The sequence below is a fragment of the Arachis ipaensis genome, chromosome B05, assembly GCF_000816755.2.
Source record: "Arachis ipaensis cultivar K30076 chromosome B05, Araip1.1, whole genome shotgun sequence".
NCBI lineage: Eukaryota > Viridiplantae > Streptophyta > Magnoliopsida > Fabales > Fabaceae > Arachis > Arachis ipaensis.
The window spans coordinates 72913944-72924647 of record NC_029789.2 but is presented as its reverse complement, the minus strand read 5'-3'; positions in this window follow the sequence as shown (position 1 = coordinate 72924647).

Here is a 10704-nt window from a genome sequence, read left to right as displayed (position 1 = left end):
CAATTTCATTTTACTTTTGTCTTGGATCTTGGATTGGAGAATTGAAGAAATTCTGTTTCAATCTCAATCTTGGATCTCTCTGTTTCTTTACTTTACTGTTAATTGAATTTCATTTCCGGTTCATTGTTCTTCATCTCTTTTCTTTGCAATTTACAATTTCCTTGCAATTGTTCTTGTTGGATCTAGGAAGGAATTGAGATCTAGACTTAGTTTTCTAGTCTCTGGGTCCTGAGATCTTAATTTTACAATTCAATTCTCTGTTTATTGCTTCTTATGTTCATTTACTTTTCTGCTTCACATCCGGTTCAATCCCAATTCCCTTTTCCTCTTCTGTTTAATGCAATTTAGTTTTTCCTTGTTTAATTTCTGCAAATCCACATCCCAATCCCCTTTACATTTCAAGCAATTTACATTTCTTGTCATTTAAGATTCCGCAATTTACATTTCTTGCACTCTAAGTTTCTGTCATTTAATTTCTTGTTCTTTAAGTTTCAGTCATTTATTTCTCGTCCTCTTTACTTCAATGCAATTTATTTCTGCAAGTCACAAAACCATCAACCAAATCTTGATTCGCTTGACTAAATTAACCACTAAGCAAAAATTGCTCAATCCTTCAATCCCTGTGGGATCGACCTCACTCCCGTGAGTTTTTATTACTTGATACGACCCGGTGCACTTGCCGGTTAGTTTTGTGATGTTTTGTGAGAGATTCGTTTCTCACCAAAATATCTCATCACCGACATTTAGAGTAAAAAGAAATCCAAAAATAGTGCACAATGCTATACGGGCATTTTCACAAACACATAGCATGCATGGTAGGTAAGCTATTGAAAATAATAAGTGGAACATGCAAGCAACCCTTTTAAAAATTAACATAAAATTGCCAAATAAGTTCTTAATAATCCACAAGCAAACCATAGTGAATAATAATGACCCTACTAAATATCTAACACCAATTAAATGAAAAATAAAGAAAAAGAAAAATATAGATAATACAAGTAAAAAAAAAGAAAAGAAGAAGAGAACATAAATTAAGAAGAAGAATAGAAAAGTAAAGAGGGAAGAAGAAAAGAAAAACCTTGTTAATGGTGATGAGAGAGAGAATAGAAAGTGAGAAAGAAGGAAGGAGGAAGAGAGGGAAAGAAAATAATGAGGGGGAAAAAAAACGTAGGATTTGGGGAAGGGAAAGATAAGATATTTGGCAAATTAGGATAAGCTGTGTGGCACAGGCGACGCGGACGCCTGGGGGACGCGTTCGCGCGACTTGCGCTTAAATGAATTGACGTGGTCGCGTCGGTCACGCGGACGCGTGACTCGTTTGTGCTACTGGCGCGAGGGCAGCCTCACACTTGCACAACTCTCTGTTCAAAACTTATTTTTGCCAAAATCCGGGGTGACGCGGTCTCGTGATCGACGCGAATGCGTGAGTAGCCACTATAGGGATATGACGTGGACGCGTGAGCCATGCGTCTGCGTGGTAAGGTTTGTGCGTTCAGCACCAGTCCAGTACCACTCTAGCACAACTTTCGGTCGTGCACCCTTTCTTACGTCGATTTCCAGGTCACGCGGCCGCGTGACTGACGCGGACGCGTCAGCGACGCGGTCGCGTGGAATGAGTTGTGCCAAAGGCACGCCTCCAGCCACGCTCCCGCGTGACTCTCTGTTCGATTAATTATTCTCTCTCAGCCACATGCGACGCGGACGCGTCGGCGACGCTGTCGCGTCGCGGCTCTCCCTCTCTTTTTTTCTCTTAAATTAAAAATATGCAAATGCAGATATAAACTAAATATACTAATAAAAAGAAGAGTTATTGTATAAGAAAACTAAGAATAAATAAAGGAACGATCATACCATGGTGGGTTGTCTCCCACCTAGCACTTTGCTTTAACGTCCGTAAGTTGGACGCTCCACTAGCTCAGTCTTCAGCTGTGAGTGGATCCTCCAAGAGGAAGATATCTAACTCCTTGTTTTTCGTCACCTTCTCACCATGATATAGCTTTAGACGATGTCCATTCACTTTGATGAGTTCAGAGCTTGAAGGGTGACTTAAGTGAAAAACTCCGTACGGCTCAGCCTTCTTTACTCTATATGGACCTTCCCATCTTGATCTCAACTTACCTGGCATGAGTCTCAGTCTAGATTTGTAAAGGAGGACTAAGTCCCCAGGTTAGAACTCTTTCCTCTTGATGTGTTGATCATGTACAGCCTTCATCTTTTCCTTGTACAGCCTTGAGTTCTCATAAGCTTCTAGGCGAAGGCTTTCCAATTCTTGCAATTACAACTTCCTTTTAGCTCCGGCTTTCTCAAATCCCATGTTGCACTCTTTTACTGCCCAGAAGGCTTTGTGCTCTACTTCAACTGGGAGATGACAGGCTTTTCCATAAACTAAGCGAAAGGGACTCATCCCAATGGGTGTCTTGTATGCTGTTCTGTATGCCCAAAGTGCATCTTGTAGCCTGGTGCTCCAGTCTCTTCTATGAGGTTTGACTATCTTCTGTAATATGCACTTTATCTCTCTGTTAGACACCTCGGCTTGTCCATTAGTCTGAGGATGGTAGGCTGTTGCTATTTTATGAATTATCCCATGCTTCTTCAGTAATCCTGTTAGTCTCCTGTTACAAAAATGGGTGCCTTGATCGCTCACGATTGCTCGTGGTGATCCAAAGCGACAAATAATGTGGTTTCTCACAAAGGAAACAACAGTGTTAGCATCATCAGTGCGGGTAGAAATTGCTTCCACCCATTTGGAAACATAATCTACAGCTAACAATATATAAAAATAAGTAGTAGAATTTGGAAATGGACCCATGAAGTCAATGCCCCAAACATAAAAAATTTCACAGAAAAGCATAATTTGTTGAGGCATTTCATCCTTCCTGGATATATTACCAAATTTTTGGCATGGGAAACAGGATTTACAAAATTCAGCAGCGTCTCTAAAAAGAGTAGGCCACCAGAATCCACAGTCTAAGATTTTTCTAGCTGTCCTTTGAGGGCCAAAATGTCCTCCACTCTCAGATGAGTGACACGCCTCTAAGATGGACTGAAATTCTGATTGAGGTATACACCTTCTAATTACCTGGTCAGCGCCACATCTCCATAAATATGGGTCATCCCATATATAATATTTAGACTCGCTTTTCAGCTTGTCTCTTTGATGCTTAGTAAAGTTTGGAGGAAAAGTGCAGCTAACTAGATAATTAGCTACAGGTGCATACCAAGGGACTACCTCAGATACTGCTTGCAGGTTATCAAAAGGGAAATTATCAGCTATAGGAGTGGATTCATCCTTAATGTGCTCAAGGCGACTCAAGTGGTCTGCCACTAAATTCTAGTTTCCACTCCTATCCTTTATTTCTAAATCAAATTCTTGTAGTAGCAGTATCCAACGTATAAGCCTTGGTTTGGATTCCTTTTTAGCTAATAAATACTTTAGAGCTGCGTGGTCTGAATACACTACTACTTTAGTACCAAGTAAATAGGCTCGAAATTTATCCAGAGCAAAAACAATAGCAAGAAGCTCTTTCTCAGTAGTAGTGTAATTAGACTGAGCAGTGTCTAAAGTTTTAGACACATAAGCAATTACAAAGGGGTCCTTACCTTCACGCTGAGCCAGCGCTGCTCCTACTGCATGGTTGGAGGCGTTGCACATGATTTCGAATGGCTGAATCCAGTCAGGTCCTCTCACAATTGAAGCTTGAGTCAGGGTAGTTTTCAGTTTATCAAACGCTTGTTTGCAATCCTCACTGAACTCGAACTCAATATCTTTCTGCAGTAATCTGGATAAGGGAAGTGCTACCTTACTAAAGTCCTTAATGAACCTCCGGTAAAAACATGCATGGCCAAGGAACAAACGGACTTCCCTCACAGAGGAAGGGTAAGGCAAACTAGAAATAACATCCACTTTTGCTGGATCTACAGAAATGCCAGTATTAGATACAACATGTCCTAGTACAATCCCTTGTTTAACCATAAAGTGACATTTTTCAAACTTTAATACAAGGTTTGTACTGACACATCTATCTAATACTCTAGATAAACTATCTAAGCAAAGGCTAAAAGAATCACCATAAACGCTAAAATCATCCATAAAAACCTCCATACAGTCCTCAATAAGATCAGAGAAAAGACTCATCATGCACCTTTGGAAAGTAGCTGGTGCATTGCACAAGCCAAAGGGCATTCTCTTATAAGCATAAGTCCTAAAAGGACATGTAAAAGTAGTCTTTTCCTGATCTTCAGGAGCTATATGAATTTAGAAATAACCTATGTAACCATCTAAAAAGCAATAATGCGATTTACCTGACAGGCGGTCCAGCATTTGATCAATGAATGGAAGAGGATAGTGATCCTTACGAGTGGCCTGGTTTAGGCGCCTGTAATCAATGCAAACCCTCCAAGCGTTCTGTACTCTGGTTGCTATGAGCTCTCCATGCTCATTCTTCACTGTAGTGACTCCAGACTTCTTGGGCACCACTTGTACTGGGCTTACCCATTCACTGTCTGAGATGGGGTAGATGATATCTGCCTCTAGTAGTCTGGTCACTTCCCTTTTGACAACCTCTAAGATAGTGGGATTTAGTCTTCTCTGGGGTTGACGAACAGGCCTAGCTCCCTCTTCTAAAAATATTCTGTGCTCACAAACTTGAAGGTTGATGCCTACTATGTCTTCCTAACTCCACCCAATTGCCTTCTTGTGCCTCCTCAGCACACTAAGTAACTGCTCTTCTTGTTGAGAAGTGAGTTCCCGTGCAATGATAACTGGAAACTTCTGCTTGTCCTCAAGGTAAGCATATTTGAGGTGTGGAGGGAGGGGTTTTAATTCTAACTTCGGCTCATGGCTAGGCTCTGGATTGTCTGGAGTTGGTGACAATGGTAAAGTACTTTGGTTGTCCTCTAAAAGTGTCCCCACACTCGGACCTTGTCCTATGTACTTCTCTTCTAACTCCTCCTGGTGAATTTCAGCTACGGTTTCATCTATGATGTCACACTGGAGGATAGAATGATCTTCTTGAGGGTGCTTCATAACTCCATTCAGATTGAAGCTTACCACTCGGCCGTCTATTTCAAAAGAGTATGTTCCTGAAAAAGCATCCAATTTGAACTTCGAGGTCTTCAGGAATGGTCTTTTGAATAGGATTGATGATGGCTTCTCTGAGTCATTTTAGGGCATCTCCAGGATATAAAAATCAATGGGGAATGTGAGCCCCTTAATGCCCACTAATACATCTTCAGCAACTCCAGCCACTGTAATAATGCTTTTATCTGCTAACACAAAACGAGTTGTCGACCTTTTTAAGGGATGGAGCCTCAAAATATCATATATAGACAAAGACATTATACTCACACATGCTCCTAAATCACACATGCAGTCAGAAAATACTACACCACCAATAGTACAATTAACCATATATGGACCTGGATCACTACACTTTTCAGATATACCTCCCATTAAAGCAGATATAGAACTACCTAAAGGAATAGTTTCTAATTCATTAATTTTGTCTTTATGTATACATAAATCTTTTAGAAACTTTGCGTATTTAGGTACTTGTTGAATAACATCAAAAAGGGGAATAGTTACCTCAACCTTTTTGAATATTTCTACCATTTTGGGATCAGGTTCCAACTGCTTCCTGGGCTTCCTTGCAAGTTGTGGAAAGGGAATAGGAATGGTGTTTTCTACAGTGTCTGCGCCCTTCGGTGCTTTTTCCTATGATTGAGCTTCTTCTTCTTCAGCCATGTCCTGTATGTCCTCTTCCTCCTCAACATCTTCTATTTCCACTACCTCTTCAGCTGAGGCGTGTTCTGGTGGGCTTGGCTCCTCCTGATTCCTCTCTTGCAATGTGGTTCCGGACCTTAGGGTGATGACATTAATGCCACCCTTTGGATTGGGTAAGGGTTGAGAAGGAATTCCACTGGAGCTTGCCTGTTGAGTGTTTGAAGTATTGGGTGGTGCCAGCTGAGAGATGAGAGCTTGTATAGCGGACGCTAGGCCCTTAAGTGAACTTTCCATGTTCCTTTGTCCTTGTGCAATGGATTGAAGAGTATCGTCACTCGGAGAGGACTTAGATTGAGTGACCTGCGAAACTTGTTGTTGGTTGTGTTGTGGTCCTTGGGACTGCCTCAGGTGAGGTGCTTTGTAAGGCTGGTTCTGGTTCTGCTGCCTGTTGTTGTTATTATTCCACCTCTGATATCCTTGATTGTCTCTGCCTCCTCTGTTATTGTTGTCCCTCCAATTCTGGTTAGAATTGTCCCTCCAATTCTGGTTAGAGTTGTCCTGCCATCCATGGCTGTAACTGCCACTTTGATTGTACCCTTGGTTGGGGCGGTCATAGAAGTTATGAGTGGCTGCTACAGTGTTGTCTTCCTGCTGGAGCTGCGAACATTCATCAGTATAATGGCTGTAATCGGCACAGATCTCACACACTCTCTGTGGGACTAACTGTTGGCTTTGCTGTGCTTGTTGTTAACTCAACTGCATCTGCTTCAGTAAGTTGGTCATTTCACATATACTCTGAGCCAGAGCAGTAGTTTCTTTGCTAGAAGATACCTCTGCAACAGCCTTTGAGCGGCTTTGTTTCTGCCTGTGATTCCTTGCAGACTCAGCCAAGTCGCTGATCAATTGCCATGCCTCATCAGTGGTCTTGTACTTTTTCATAGACCCATTGCTAGCACTTTCCAATGTGGTCTTATCTTGGGGCCTCACGCCCTGTGTGACGTAGCCGAGCAACACTATCTTGTCAATCATATAGTGGGGGCATGCTTCCAGAAGGTTGTTGAAGCGCTCCCAGTATTCATAGAGAGTCTCGGATTCGTCCTGAATAATTATGGAAATGTCTTTCCTCAGTTTATCAGTAACTTCAGCTGGGAAGAATTTTTCCAAAAATTCTCTTCTAAGCGTATCCCAGTCAGAAACGGTTGCTGCGGGTTGAGTGTAGTACCACTCTCTTGCTTTTCCCTCAAGAGAGAATGGGAAAGCTTTCAATAGAATAGAAGTTTCATCTGCACCATCACACCTGACAGTAGAACAGGCTGCTTGGAAATCCCTCAGGTACTTGATAGGCTCTTGAGCAGGTAAGCCATGAAACTTAGGCATCAAGTTGAGCAGTGCAGTCTTTATTTCAAAGTCTGTAGCCACTGCTGGGTGATGCGCTTGAAACTGTTGCATTGTAAAATCAGGGGCTCCAGCCTCCTGGATAGTAATTCTCCTAGGTGCTTCCATGTCACCTACACGTAAATCAACCGAATCAGCAGAAAGGGAGCTTGTTTCTTCCTCAAGTGACGTTTCAGATTCGCCCTCAGAGAGGACTAACCGACGCTAAGCTTGCCTTATTTGTGAGATAGTTCTTTCAATCTCAAGATCAAATATTGGCAAGCTTGGATCAGGAAGTGAACGTGTCATTTAACGAAAGAAACATGTAGCTCATAGTATCAAAAATAAAATGAAATGCAAATAAATAAATTCCAATCAATAACTTAGCACTCTATTACAACTCCCCGGCAACGGCGCCAAAAATTGACGTGGAAGAAATTGGCAACTTAAGAAATTTTTATAAGAGATACGTTGCAAGTATAGTTCTTAACCAACCGAAAATCCACTTATCAATTTAGAAGGGTTGTCACAAAATTAAAATAAAAATCAAAATACTGGGAGTATGAATCCCAGGTCGTCCCACAATGAGTTGCAGAAAGATGTGCTATTTTATTAATCAGATGTTTTCAAAAGTGGTTTGAGTTGATAAACAGGAATTTAAATTAGAAAATTTATGTAATTTTAAATAAAATCCTTGACTGGGAATAGATTAGTTGGAAGCCCTATTCTTGTTGGAGTACTCTCAAGATTACTTGATAATTGAAAGTTGTTCTGCTTAGTTACCCTTTACTAGGTAGAGGGAAGTTAAGCAAGTTGGAAAGCTGTTTCTAGTCACAAGTCCTAATCCTCTCCCTTGGGAAGGACTAGTGTCAATAACTAGAGGGCGATCCAACAATAAACCCAATTATAATTTTTCTCTTGAGTAATCCAACTCGAGGGTTCCTTTCAATCATCCCCCAATCAAGTTATGGAACTACTCGCTCATTATGAATGTAAAATTCACAGAATAAGGAAGGAAAATACTGAAAGTCATAATAAACAATAATCAAAAGAATCAATTAGAAAATTCTAGAAATAATCCAAAAGTAACTCTGAGTAAATAAAGAACATGAAAGAGTAAGTGACAGGTAAGGAAACAAACTAGAATGGCGAAGTCTTGATGCAGGTAATAACTCTTCTCAATGTTCCAATCCAAAAAGCAATAAAATCAAATCGTAAGAATTATGAATTTGTAGAGAAAAAAACCTAGAGGAGAGGTAAAATCAGATCTAAAACTAAAACTACGTGGAATGAATGTTGTCTTCTGTCTCTGCATGTTCCCTGGCTCTAATATGCTTTTCTGGGCCAAAAACTGGGTCAAAACAGGGCCCAAAATCGCCCCAGCAAATTCTGCAGATTTTGCAGATCGCGCATGTCACGCAATCGCGTCATCCAGGCGTTCGCGTCATCCAGCGTTTTGCCTAGCGATGCGTGTGCATCGTCCATGCCTTCGCGTCACTGGTGCAGTTTCCCATCCGCGCGGTCGTGTGAGCCATGCGTCCGCGTCACTGCAATTTCCCCTATATCGCGCGGTCGCGTGTGCTAGGCGCCCGCGTCACTTCTCGCTGGTCATCTCCTTAATTTCTTGTGTTCCTTCCATTTTTGCAAGCTTCCTTTCCAATCTCCAAGTCATTCATGCCCTATAGAGCCTAAAATACGTAACACACAGATCACGGCATCGAATGGAATAAAGGAGAATTAAAATACAAAATTAAAAGTCCCTAAGAAGCAAGTTTTCAACCATAAAGTATTTTTAGGAAGGAATTATAAATGCATGCTTATTTAATGAATAAATGGGTAAAGATTTGATATAACCACACAATTAAACACAATATAAACCATAAAATAATGGTTTATCAGGGAGTGCTCGGGTCGCATGCGTACTCTCGCGTATACGAGTTTTCAAAATTGGGTTTTGATGCCAAGGCATCTTAGCCTAGTTTTACTAGCCTTTTTCCTTTGTTTTTAATAGGTTTTATACATTTTCTTGGGTTACAAGTAAGCCATTTAGGTGGAAATTCATGTGTATTTGGATACAATCAACCATGAGTAAATTGATGCATTTTCATGAGGTTTTGGGCTATAATTGCTTATATGTCAAGGATGAGAAGAAGTCTCATGATTTTAGCATAGCTTTGATGCATTTGTTGATTGATGACAGGTGACCAAAATTCTTGGAGGAAGGTTGAAGAAAGGGGATGGCAGCAATGGAAATGAAGGCAGCAAAACCACCCTGGGAAGAGCTCAAGTTTGTGCCAACGTTTGCCTCAAATTTGAGGTCAAATGTTGGTTTAAGAAGAACCCAGGAGATGCCAAAGTTTGCACCAATGTTTGACTCAAATTTGAGGTCAAAAATTGGCTCAAAAACACACCCTAGAGAAGCCAACATTTGCACCAACGTTTGCCTCAAACTTGAGCTCAAACGTTGGTTCAACAACAAGCCCTGGAGAAGCCAAAGTTTGCGCCAACGTTTGCCTCAAACTTGAGGTCAAACCTTGGCTCAAAAACTAACCCTGGAGGAAGCAACGTTTGCGCCAACGTTTGCCTCAAACTTGAGGTCAAACGTTGGCTCACAAATACACCAGAGGGGACTTAACGTTTGCGCCAACGTTTGCCTCAAACTTGAGGTCAAACGTTGGCACAATTACACAATCAGGGGGATTAAAGTTTGCGCCAACGTTTGCCTCAAAATTGAGGTCAAACGTTGGCTGCAAAATGGCCTTGGAGGGAGCACGTTTGAGCTCACGTTTGACCTCAAACGTGAACTCAAACGTGAGTGACAAAAAAGCACCGTTCTGCATAATGATTAACATGCAAACGTTTGAGTCAACGTTTGCCTCAAACGTTGACTCAAACTTGAAGGCTCCAAAGTCCAAATTACAAAAGGATTTCTTCTCAAGTCCAAGAGCAATTAACTGAGGCTATCTTCAATCCAATTCCATCAAGACCAAGGGCCCAAATTCAAGGCTTCAAGACCATTAGAAGAAAGTGTATAAATAGAAGTTAGTTTGATTTAGAAAGCACGGCAACTTTTACTTTTGAACTTTTACCTCTTTTAGAATTTTTTCTGTAACTTTGATTTTGGATCTTGGAGGAGAATTGAATTCTCTTTCTCTCTGGATTTCTATTTTTCTTTTCTACAAAGCTTTACTTGAGTCTTGGGTGTTGAGAATTGAGGAAATTCTGTCTCAATCTCACCTTGAGATCTCTCTCTGTTTTCATTTCACTGCACCATTGGAGAAATTGAGATTTGAATTTATTTCTTCTACTGTTTGATTTTAAATTCACTTGCAATTGATTTTTGAATTGGATCAAGGAAGGTAGTGAGATCTAGATTTAGTTTTCTAGTCTCTTGACCCCTGAGATCTGGAATTTCCTTTCCGTTCATCTGTTGAGGCTTCTTCAAGCCAAATTACTTTTTCTGTTTGAGATTTACTTCAGTTTAATTCATCTTTTATTTTCCTGTCCAGTGTAATTTACTTTTCTTTGTTTAATTTCTGCAATCCCAATTCCCAATTCCTTTTATAATTCAAGCAATTTACATTTCTTGCACTTTAAGTTTCATTCAT